At 43.6% G+C, this 12,176-nt stretch overlaps 1 protein-coding gene across 1 annotated transcript in view; it reads right to left on the reverse strand.

Annotated features, from left to right (window-relative positions):
* LOC137414450 (uncharacterized) overlaps positions 1-12,176 on the reverse strand; it is a 93,662-nt gene that overhangs the window by 12,887 nt on the left and 68,599 nt on the right. The window contains exon 5 of the transcript XR_013621828.1: positions 127-995. The gene's annotated coding sequence lies outside the window, so the exon portion shown is untranslated. The remainder of the gene's footprint in view (positions 1-126; positions 996-12,176) is intronic.

Consider the following 12,176-nt stretch of genomic DNA (forward strand, 5'->3'; position numbering starts at 1 on the left):
TTGAATATCTGTGGTGCGATCTGGTCAACGTCGGGTGGAATCGGGCCAATTGGGGATCCTGTAACGGTCGCGGTTGGACCATCCGCTCGGCCCATCATAACATCTAAACCGCGTCTGTAACAATACTTTTAGTCAGTGTAGTCTGCTGTTCTACCGGGTGAGCCCCAGGGGTGTATCGGCCCCTATGTTTTTGTCTACTACCTATATCTTCCCTCTGCTGTGTGCCACCATATGTGTGCGACAGCTGAATAAACGACTGAAAGTCTTTCCACATATGGTACACTGGTGCGGACGTTCCCTGCTGTGAACATTCATGTGCGTCTTAAGGTGGGATTGCCTTCTGAAATATTTACCACAGGTCGAGCATTTGTAGGGGCGCTCGTCAGTGTGAGTTCTCATGTGAATTTTCAGCTCCGACGAGTAAATGAAGCATTTCTCGCAAATCGTGCACTTCTTGGTACGCTTGCCAGTGTGAATTTTCACGTGGGTTTTCAGCTCCGACAAATAAAAGAAGCATTTTTCACAGTACGTGCACGTGTACCGGCGCTCAGCACTGTGAATTCTCATGTGCAATTTAAGATTCAGCGACCGGATGAAGGATTTTCCGCAGGTTGTGCACTTGCAGAGGCGCTTTCTGTGGACGTTCAAGTGCTTTTTCAGATGTAACGAGCTATCGAAGAGCTTTAAGCACTTTTTGCATTTGTATTGGCGCTTGTTGATACACGTTTCAACGTGCTGCTGAGAGGTTGATGACTGTAAGACTGCCCAGCCGCCTCGTTTCTTGCGTGTTTTGCGCTTAGTTTTACCGTTGTGTGTCCCAAAATGTACATTAAAGCGCTCATTGAAATACGTACTATAAGGGCAATGGCTACATTTGTACATCTTATCTATAAAAATCTCATGGTGCCTTTTGACGTGCAGCTGAAGTGCAGCTTCCGTGGCAAACTTCAAGCAGCATCTGGCGCAAGGGATGTTGCGGGCATTCGGCGGTTCTCCTGAGCACACCAGTCAAAAAAACAGAACACTGTAAATTAATGTCAATTTTGATAGAATAGTGAACTCTAATTCACACGGTAATTGAAGACATTGAAAGAAAAGAATGCTTTGCAAAAGCGATTCCTTCACCCATTAGTCTAATCTATGGTAGAAATGTGCAAAGTGTGCTATACGTAGTTATAAAGGTACAGATACAGGGAACGAAAAGTGAAGGGAAGGACGTTGATGGGATGGGGTAGGGGGTGCAAAATGATTTTGGTGGGGATGAATGGTGAATGATGGGAGAGGAGGACTAAAACTAACTAAATAAATAAAATACATTTCTGTGGTGGTGGTTTCATATGCAGCCTGTAGTTGCTTGGCTGCATCATTTTCTGGGGGCACCACTGTGCCGGTGATGCAATGCCCCCCATAACCAGTCAGCTGGTACACATTTTGCTGACCTTGAAAGGATTACGGGTTGAGTCAACCAGCCTGAAGTTCATTCAATGCATGACAGGGGCTTGAACTCAGGACCCAAAGATCTCAAGCCAGCCACCTTAACCATAAAGTCAACACCACGCTTTTATACATTCTAATCTACGAGCAGGGACCCTTGGAAATTCCATGGAATGCAAAATGTGACTTCAAGCCCTCAACTCCCCCGCACCCTTCTCACAAACCCCAAATCCTCACATACCCCCTCGCAACCCTAAGGAATCAATCCTCTCCCCACTCCAAGCATTTAAACCCCCTCCCCATCCATCACGGTCGCCTGTCCATCTCACAATCCCACAAGATAGGTGGAAAATATATGTGATAATAAAAGACCTGAAACCTATTATTTTCTTCCTGATGCATGTATACACTTTGTTTTTTTAATTTTTTTATTATTTTTATTTTATATATATAGAGTCGAGGCTCGTGAACGAGCTAACATTTATCAAAGAAACAAATCAAACAAACAAGCAAACAAAGTATATAACAAGCGTTACGCCTAGGTCCCCCGTCGGTGAAGTGATGTGAGTTGACAAAGTGGAAGACGCAGAAAACATGCTATATGATATGATATTTCACTCACAAGGTTCAGACATACATGGAGGCGGCCATCTTGGATTTTGACGTGGCGACCCAATTTTCAATAGCGTTCTTCCTTATGCCTAGATGCACCCACACACCAGATTAGAAGTTGGTACTTCGCTTATTTTTCAAGATATTCCGCTCAAGTTTCAGACATACATGGCGGCGGCCATCTTGGATTTTGACGTGGCGACCCAATTTTCAATAGCGTTCTTCCTTGTGCCTAGATACACCCAGACACCAGATTAGAAGTTCGTACTTTACTTATTTTCCAAGATATTTCACTCACAAGGTTCAGACATATATATGGTGGCGGCCATCTTGGAGTTTGACGTGGCGACCCAATTTTCAATAGCGTTCTTCCTTGTGCCTAGATACACCCAAACACCAGATTAGAAGTTCGTACTTTGCTTATTTTCCAAGATATTTCACTCACAAGGTTCAGACATATATATGGTGGCGGCCATCTTGGAGTTTGACGTGGCGACCCAATTTACAATAGCGGTCTTCCTTATGCCGAGATACACCCACACACCAAATTAGAAGTTGGTACTTCGCTTATTTTTCAAGATATTCATCTCACAAGGTTCAGACATACATGGCGACGGCCATCTTGGAATTTGACGTGGCGACCCAATTTTAAACAGCGTTCTTCCTTGTGCCTAGATACAGCCACACACCAGATTAGAAGTTGGTACTTCGCTTATTTTTCGAGATATTTCGCTCACAAGGTTCAGACATATATATGGTAGCGGCCATCTTGGAATTTGACGTGGCGACCCAATTTTCAATAGCGTTCTTCCTTATGCCGAGTTACACCCACACACCAGATTAGAAGTTGGTACTTCACTTATTTTTCAAGATATTCATCTCACAAGGTTCAGACATACATGGCATCAGACATACATGGCGGCGGCCATCTTGGATTTTGACGTGGGTTGCACGCACACACCAAATTCGAATGCGGTCCTTCGCTTATGCACGCCCGCACGCAAACACGCACGCACACACGCACGCACGGACGGACACACGGACGGAGGGGAAAACCATAGTCCCCCTTTCGCTCCGCTGTGCGACGGGGGACAAAAAGGGGAGCGGTCGACAAGATGGGGAGAGAAGGGGAGGAAGCACACAAACACAACATTTGAGAGCAGGGACATCGGGAGATGTGTGGGAGGGAGAGGGCCTGTGGGGAGGCAGGATGGGTATAAAACGCAAGGACACCAAGGACTTCCAGGAAAGAAGACAAAAGTCACCTCAAAAAAGTGGATTTGGGGTGAAATTAGCGGGGGTAGAAAAGATCAAGGTTTTGGATTGGGGAAGATAAGAGATGGTGGTGAAGGGGCTGTCACACCATGACGATCGATCCAGCGTATGCCGACGTATCAAAATCCATCTAAAACGCTGGCACACGTCGAATACGTTATGGGTAAGTTTCCTATACGTTAAGAGCACGCTGGCATACGTCGTAGTACGCCGAGCTCGTCGACAAATTTTGTGCCATCCTTAAAAGGAACCAATGACCTCGGCCAAAGACCTTTTATGATATGTTTTTAAGCCCTGCTGAGAGAATGCCAATCCCCTCCACATTTCAAACCTACTCCCAACCCATCAAGGTCGCCTATCCAACACACAATCTCGTGAGATATGCGGAAAAGATATGACCATGAGCACTGAGCAGGTCATGGCCCATCACGGTCGCCTGTCCAACTTACAAATCCCACGAGATATGCGGAAAGGATATATGTGACAATAAACGACTCAAAAATAATTATTTTCGTATATACACTACCGGTCAAAAGTTTTAGAACACCTCAATTTTTCCAGTTTTTATTGAAATTTACGCAGTTTAACGTCTCAATGTACTCTGAAATTAAGCATAGAACAAATAAACAATTGGAGATAAAAAAGAAATCAGAATCATTTTGTTTAACAAAATTTAATTGAAATCTTTGACTCAGCAAAGTAGCCACCTTTTGCAGATATAACCGCCGAACACACTTGTGGCATTCTTTCTACAATGGAAATCAAATATTGTTTGGGAAGTTCTTCCCAACACTGTTGCAGAAGTTTCCACAAATGTGTTGCACTTGTAGGTTGCTTTGCTTTCACCCTTCTGTCCAGTTCATCCCAAACCAGCTCGTTGGGGTTTAAGTCTGGAGACTGTGCTGGCCATTCCATGATTTGAAGCCTACAGTCTTCTTCTTTTCCTCGGAGGTAGTTTTGACAGAGCCTGGAGGTGTGTTTAGGGTCATTATCTTGCTGTAGGATGAACCCTTGACTAACGAGGAGTATACCAGAGGGTATTGCATGGCGCTGCAAAATGCTGTGGTAGCCCTTTTGGTTCAGGGTGCCAGTCACTCTGTGCAAGTCGTCGACTCTGGATCCAGCAAAAGAGCCCCAGACCATCGCGCTTCCTCCTCCATGTTTGACAGTTGGTGTCACACACTGAGGAACCATCCTTTCGCCTACTCGACTGTGTACAAAAACCCTGTGTGATGAACCAAAGATTTAAAATTTTGATTCATCGGTCCATAAGACCTTCTTCCAGTCTTCAGTAATAATAATAATAATAATAATAATAGTAATAATAAATAATGCATTTAATTTATATCGTGCTTTTCAGGGAGCCCAAAGACGCTTTGACAGAGTGCAAAACATAATGCATAGCAAAACATAAAAACAATTGCAAAAAACAAGAATCAATAGGGAAATATTCAAAGCAAAAAGGAGGGAGAAGGAGAAGAGATAGTCAGGGGTTAAATGCTATGGGTTAAATGTTGAATGCAGTGTCCACTGGCGGTGCTTCGTGGCCCAGGCAAGCCTCTTTTTCATATTTTGCCATCTTAGCAATGGCTTTCTTTCTGCCACTCGACCTGTCAAACCTGTAGCTCGAAGTCTTCTCTTCACAGATGAAACTGAGACTTGCTTACTTCGACCAGTGTTAAGCTGGGCTTGAAGCTGTTGTCCTCTGAGCCGCCTATCACGCAAGCTGTTGACTCTCAGAAACTTGTCTTCCGATTCTGTTGTGGCTTTGCGTCTGCCAGACCTCTTCCTGTCAGAGTTTCCTCCAGTTTCCAAGTGCCTTTTGATGGTGTCGGAAACTGTACTCACTGACACCTTGGCTTTCTTTGCAATTTCTCTAAAGGAAAGACCTGCACTTTTAAGGGTTATAATGGTCTGTCTGTCTTCCTTTGTTAATTGCCTTTTTCTCACCATTATGATAGCAATATACTACTTCCTGCAGTGCAATATTGTCCAAATAATGCTTCAGAGGGTGTAATAACAGTCTGTTCCAATACTGCTTTGAAACAGACAGGGGGTTTGTAATCAAGTAATCAGCAGAGGTTGGGACACCTGTAGGAATTGTTTGCATCAACTTTCAAGGCTTAATTTACTTACATTGCTGCAGAACAGCTGTAAGTTGTTGACACATTATTTGTTCCCTGAAGAAGGCATTTTTTTTCTTTCTTTTTTTTTTACAATATAACTGTGCAATTTACATTATTTTCCCGTTTTTGCAAACCTAAACATTTTTTTAACCTCGAGCAGTTTACTGCTTACCTTTGTACCATTTCAGGTTATTCACTGGACTTGAATTGCTTACATTTCAATAAAAACTGGAAAAATTGAGGTGTTGAAAAACTTTTGACTGGTAGTGTACACACATGGTTAAAGTAATTAATGACGTCGGACAAATTTCAAACGACATGGGTTTCATCTCTGCTTGAGAAAATGCCACATAGGTATTTGGGCGGTGCATAAGTTAACAGACCGCTGTCTCGTTTGCCGAGGTCGAAAAGGGCAAATTGTTACATCGTCATTACATATTAATTCATTACTTAATTGAAATGGTATTTATTGAATATTTAACTCTCTATGCCATGAGTAACATCACAGAAAGCACGATCGAAACAGGAAGTGGATGTCTGACAGGTCATGGTTTTTTTTACGGTCACTCATTTGTCTATCCGTGTATTTTTACAGCGTAGCCCATAGGGCAAAGCCGTCTAGAACAGCGTTTGTCCATTTGTATGTATGTCCCCTCAAACGTATACCAATCAGAGCTGAGGATCTGGTCACATGACAGGGTGATGTGATTACGTATGTCATTATGTCTGATGTCATTACGGCAGTACAGCGGCTGACTCCGCACACCATCATTTTGATTTATATGACGTTCATATCGTCGAACTTGTCATATATCACAATCGCCATGCTCTACCTTTACGTTTTTCATTCAGTGTGAAACACAAACAAACCGATTGTTAAAATGACCATCAAAAGCATCGGCGTTACGTCTCTTCCAACAAAACGGTACGTACCCAACTCTTGTTGGGTATAATCTAGATTGCAATAGATCTTCCCTCAGTTCTGTAAATAAAACTTATCCTCACGGATGTCTGGATTCCTCCAAATTTCTTTGTTTAATGTTATAAACAGCATTAGCGACTGTTTAAAAAGTGAATCATGTGTGTTTGTGGTTCATAATATATTACAAGCCCGGCTACGCCGCTGTTAGACTTTTGGTCTTGTTTAATATATAATTATGCAGTGCCTAATTGTGTTAATAATTGATCGTAAATTAATTATATTCTTCTTGAAGCATCTCATATACATATCAAAGTGACAATTGTGGGTGGAGTCAGGGCAGCTGTCCAACCAATCGGTGCGAAGGATTGTTACAGACAGACAGACAGACAGATGAACAAGCATATTAGTAACTCACCAGGGCTAGTTGCTAGAAGCTATCGAGTGGATAAGTTTAATTCGCAGGATGTGATTTATCCACAGGATAGGCTCACCTGGGTTTCTAGCAACAGGGCCCTATAATTTAGTTCAGTGAGCTTATGCGATCGAGCAGTGCCTGTTATTGCTTGAACCAAACACACGGTTTTGATGAAACTTGGCAGTTTTAATGAAACTTGGCCACAAGCTTGATATCTGGGGGAGTGGGGAGAGGGATGAGGCCTTCATGAGCAAGACAAATTTTCTATCTGACAGAACTTGTAGTTTAGGGTGTGAAAGACAGTCTTGTCAGTTGGCGATAGAAAGCACTAATCTAAAGCATGATCGTGGAGGAAATCCTTTCTACAGCCCTGTCCTCGGAGGTGGGTGTTGCTCAAAGCAGTGTCTTTTGACCTATCCTGCTCCGAGTTCAGGTCAATGATCTTTTTGGAAAACCTTTGATGTCCCTTTGAAAATAATTCCATTGTGTGGCAGAGAGTCCTATATGACAATGACAGGTACAGGTACAGGTAACTCAAAGTGGAGAAAATAAGTGTTGGGTAATCAACTGGATTGTTATTCAATCAGCGATGTTCAAAATAAATTCACCCCAGAATGCTCGGCTTGCAAGTACAGAGACTTTTAGCAAAAACGGTCATCAGGACAGGGAATGTATGTGCCAGAAAAGGATCGTTACCTAAAATGGTTCACAAAGCTTCTCGGACAAGCCGAAAATACTTGGAAAAGTACTCGAGAGAAAGGGTTGTGCCTTTGTACAATGAAGGAATTGGAGAACTTTCTTATCAACTCACCCAAAAAGTTGATATATTGCTGCTCATCCTGCAAAAATCCCGACGATGTGGGTCCGTGCAAGACCTGTGGGTGGACGCATTATACCCAACCTCCCCGATCATCCCTGTCAGTGAGTGGATTTTGCAGGCTGGGCGATTTACATAATGGATGTCTGAGATTGGAAAGATGACGCCGTCATTCCTAACATCCAGGCAGACTTCCCAGAGTGAGACATCTGGTTTGTGCATCTGGTTTGGGTGCTTCTAAGTTTAAAATGATGATGTTTACTATTAATCATGTCCGGGAGGATGGGTCGGGGGCGTGGGAGGCAGAGCTGTATGGGCTGAGTGCCATTATATGTATTTTTGTTTGGTCCCGGACCAAGCAGAAAATTTTATTCGATTTTTGCATCTATTGGTAATAGGAGAAGTGTCCCCCATCCATGTGTGTGCGAGTGTGTGCGTATCCCACCACTCGTTTGTGCTAACAAGAAATTGTGCGGACTTGACACCTCTCATCGATGGATATTTGTCGTACTTCCTATATTTCCTCGAGTCTGATTTGCATTCAGGAACAGAACAATTATAGTCAACCATTTCGAAACTGCCACCCTTTCATCGAAATGCTGAAAATTATGTTAAAAAGACGATTTGAATGAGGTATTTCACACTAACAAAGGCAGGTTAAAAGTGTCCTGCGAGCAGAGCCGAATCATTGTAAACACACACAGTGCATGCACAAAAGGCCTCATTTAGCATTCATACGTCATTTTTAAAGAAGCATCATTTTAAAAGTTGAGTATACCCAGGTGTCCCACACATTCACCATCTCTATATAAACTAGAACGGCACTCAGTACAGAGCATACCTCCACCTGGTTGGCCATATCACTCAATGGTGAAGAATCACTTAAAAAATTCTACGAGCTGGATCCGGATCTTCACAAAAATCGAATCGATTCTTCCTTGTCACACACACAACCTGTCCAACAAGTTGCGTTCAAATCCGTCCACAACTTTTTGAGATATCCTGCTATGTATCGTTTTTGGCACTATCTCCAAATGGTGAAGAATCACTTAAAAAATAATAGTAGCCAGATCCGAAAATTCACCAAAATCTCCTCATTTCGTCGTTGTCACATACGATACATCTCTGCCAAATTTCGTCCGAATCCGTCCACGTTTTGAGATATTTTGTTCACAAACGGACAAACAGACAGACAGGAGTGAAAACATAACCTCCATCCTTTGGTGGCGGAGGTAATAATATATGGCTAAAAGACTCAATCAAGCTTTGGCGGAGGTGCAGTACAGTACTTTCACAATCAACTTCTGGCAGAAGTGTAATCCTCAGAACTTCTTTGATTTACAATCTGTCACAATCTTTCCTGAGTTGATCATCTTTGCAGACAGACCTGCAGAGGTCAGGTTGGCATATTGGAATTCCATGCTGAGCTAAGTCTGATAACATTGTCAGAGGAACCCCTGGCCATTATGTGAGGGACCCAATTAAAAACCCCATTTTTCATGCATTTTCCAATTGTCTACTAATGTCCTTGTACTTCATTTAAAGTGCACCGATGTCAACTAATGTCTTTGTGCTGAATGCGATTTGTGTACATGCCCATGGTGAGATTTATATCAATGTAAAAAAGAAAAGAAAAGAAGTCATTCCTTTGTCACTTTCATCTCAGAATAGTGTACCCAGGTGCAATACAATCATTTATTTATTTTCTTTCTCATTTGGCCAATATCTCAGGCATCTTTTGAGCAAGGAAGCTTATGTTTGGACACGACAATGACCAAGTCATGTGGCTATAAAGGATATTTTGATTTATCGATGAATCAAAGGAAATATTCTTTTTCCTGATCAATGACTTATTGAATTAATTTTCAAAAAGTTACAGCTTCGGATGAAACACTGGTGGTTGAGGTACAGTCACGTGAAAAAGTAAGTACACCCCATGTAAAGTTTTGACTTTTTCAACATATTTCAACATACAGCTATTTGATCTTCATTTCAACAATATTGATAGATAAAGGTGATAAAAACAAATATCATGAAACATTTACATTTTGTAGTCCATTGTATAATTTAAATAAACATAAATGCAAATTTCGCATGTGGAAAAAGTAAGTACACCTTTTTTTTTTTTTTTTTTTTTTTTTTTTTGTATACAAGATCGAGGCTCGTGAAAGAGCGAACATTAATCACACAGAAAGACAAACAGACACATAAAACAAATAACATCGGGAGCGGTAGACAAGATGGGGAGAGAGGGGGAAGGACACAAACACAACATTTGAGAGCAGGGACCGAGAGACATGGAGACATCGAGAGATCTGTGGGAGGGAGAGGGCTTTGGGGGGGAGGCATGTGAAGGGGGGGAGGCATGTGAAGGGGGGGAGGCATGTAAAGGGGGGGGGGGGGTGGGAGAGGTATAAACATATGGACACTGCCAGGATTTCCAGGAAATAAGTTGGAATTTCAAACAAGGTGGATCTGGGGTGAATTAGTGGGGGTAGAAAAGATCAAGGTTATGGATGGGGGAAGATAAGAGATGGTGGTGAACAGCTGTTTTAAAGACCTGGAGGGAGGAGAGGGATTGAAGGGAGTGTGGGAGTTTGTTCCACAGGCGGGAGAAAAGAGGAATGAAAGAGTGAAGGTGAGCAGAGAGCCGAGATTTCGGCAGTTTAACCATCAGAGGGTTGCTGGCAGATCTTGTGCGACCTGTAGGAATATTTGGGGGACAGAGCACAGAGAGAGCTGGGGGAGCAAGGCCGGAGAGGAGTCGGCAGAAGACAGAAAGACCACCTACCTGCCTGCGGTGAGTGAGTGAAAGGCCCTCAGAGATAGCTTCATCGCGGGAGATTCCAATGATTTTGAAAGCTTTGGATTCAACAGCGTGAAGCCGAGCCAGGTGTGAGGCAAGAGCACCAGCCCATAGGGGAGAACAGTATTCCATTGAGCTGCGGATGAAAGCCTTGTAAGTGGTGAGGAGCTCAGGTGTGCCGAGGAAGGACTTCGCACGACGGAGGATGCCCAGTCGGCGACTGGCTTTGGAGGCCAGCTTGGAAATGTGGTTTTCCCAAGAAAGATCATGGCAGATAGTGAGACCCAAAAGCTTGAGTGACAGAACTTCTTGGAGAGGATTGTTGAGAAAGTAGATGGGAGGGTTGTCCAGTCGATCTTTTCGGAGAGACATAGTAAGAGAGTGAGATTTGGCAGGATTGAAAGACATGTTCCACTTGTTTGACCAGTCTGTGATTTTGTCCAGGTCTTCAGAGAGTGAGGAGGCTGCAGACTGCCGATCTGAGGGAAGAGGAATGGAGCGGCAGAGAGTGGAGTCATCAGCAAAGAGATAGAGAGGATTTTCCAGAGAGTCAGAGAGATCATTGATAAAGACCAGAAAAAGCACAGGGCCCAGCACACTTCCTTGGGGAACTCCAGCCTGATCAGGAAGGGGAGATGAGAGAAATCCATTCAGGGCCACACGTTGACTACGACCAGAGAGGAAGTCCGCAAGCCATGCATGGAGATTTCCATGGATACCATAGGAGAGTTTGGTGAGCAGAGCTGGGTGCCAGACCGTATCGAAGGCACGTGATATGTCAAGGGAGACAGCTCTGATTTCCTGTTTGGCATTGAGGACCTCCATCCATTGTTGAGACAGCAGAAGCAGCATGTCCAGAGTAGAGTGACCTGGTCTGAAACCAAATTGATGATCAGAGATCAAGCCATTGGAGAAGAGGAAAGATTTCATATCCGAAGCAATGATGGATTCCATGACTTTGCTGATAATTGGGAGCAGGCTGATTGGTCTGTAGTTGCAAGGATCTGTTTTTGCACCTTTTTTGTGTAAAGCGGTAATGTTAGCTGATTTCCAGGATGCTGGCAGATGACCTTGAGCAAAAGATAGGGTGAAAATAACAGAGAGAGGGTGAGATAGAGCGGCAGAGCAGGATTTTAAGACCCGTGGGCTGATGCCGTCTGGTCCAGTTGCAGAATCAGAGTCGAGGTTTGACAAAAACTCCTCCACCTTGTCAGGAGAGAAGGACACAGAGTCCAGGAGCAGTTGCGTTCGACTGGGAAAGGTGGGAACAGAGAGAGATGGGTTTGGGACTAAGGATTTCGAGGCAAACACAGAGTTGAGGCATTCGGCTTTGTCACGTGCGATGTCAACTGTGTGGCCATTTGAGGTAAGGGAGGGGATGGAGGGGGAACAAACAGAAACGGATTTGACCAGACGCCACCAGGATTTGGAGGAAGGAGACAGGTTTGAGAGTTCATTCCTGAGTGAGGAGAGATAGTGCTTCCTGGCACTCCTGAGGGTAGACACACACTTGTTCCGAGCTTGGTGGAAGGAACTGAGATTGCCTTCAGTTGGATTAGCCTTCCAAGAGGCAAAGGCAAGTTGTTTCAGGGCAACTGCCTCACCACAAGATTCAGTGTACCATGGACGGGAGGAAGGGTAAGACAATTGAAGGCGAGATGGGATAAATCTGTGCATGAGAGAGATCAGTTTGCTTTGGAAGAATTCCCAGGAAGAATTGATGTCAGAGATGTCAATGGACTACAAAATGTAAATGTTTCATGATATTT

Source organism: Myxine glutinosa, chromosome 1 (genome assembly GCF_964187855.1).
Source record: "Myxine glutinosa chromosome 1, kmMyxGlut1.1, whole genome shotgun sequence".
Taxonomy (NCBI): Eukaryota; Metazoa; Chordata; class Myxini; order Myxiniformes; family Myxinidae; genus Myxine; species Myxine glutinosa.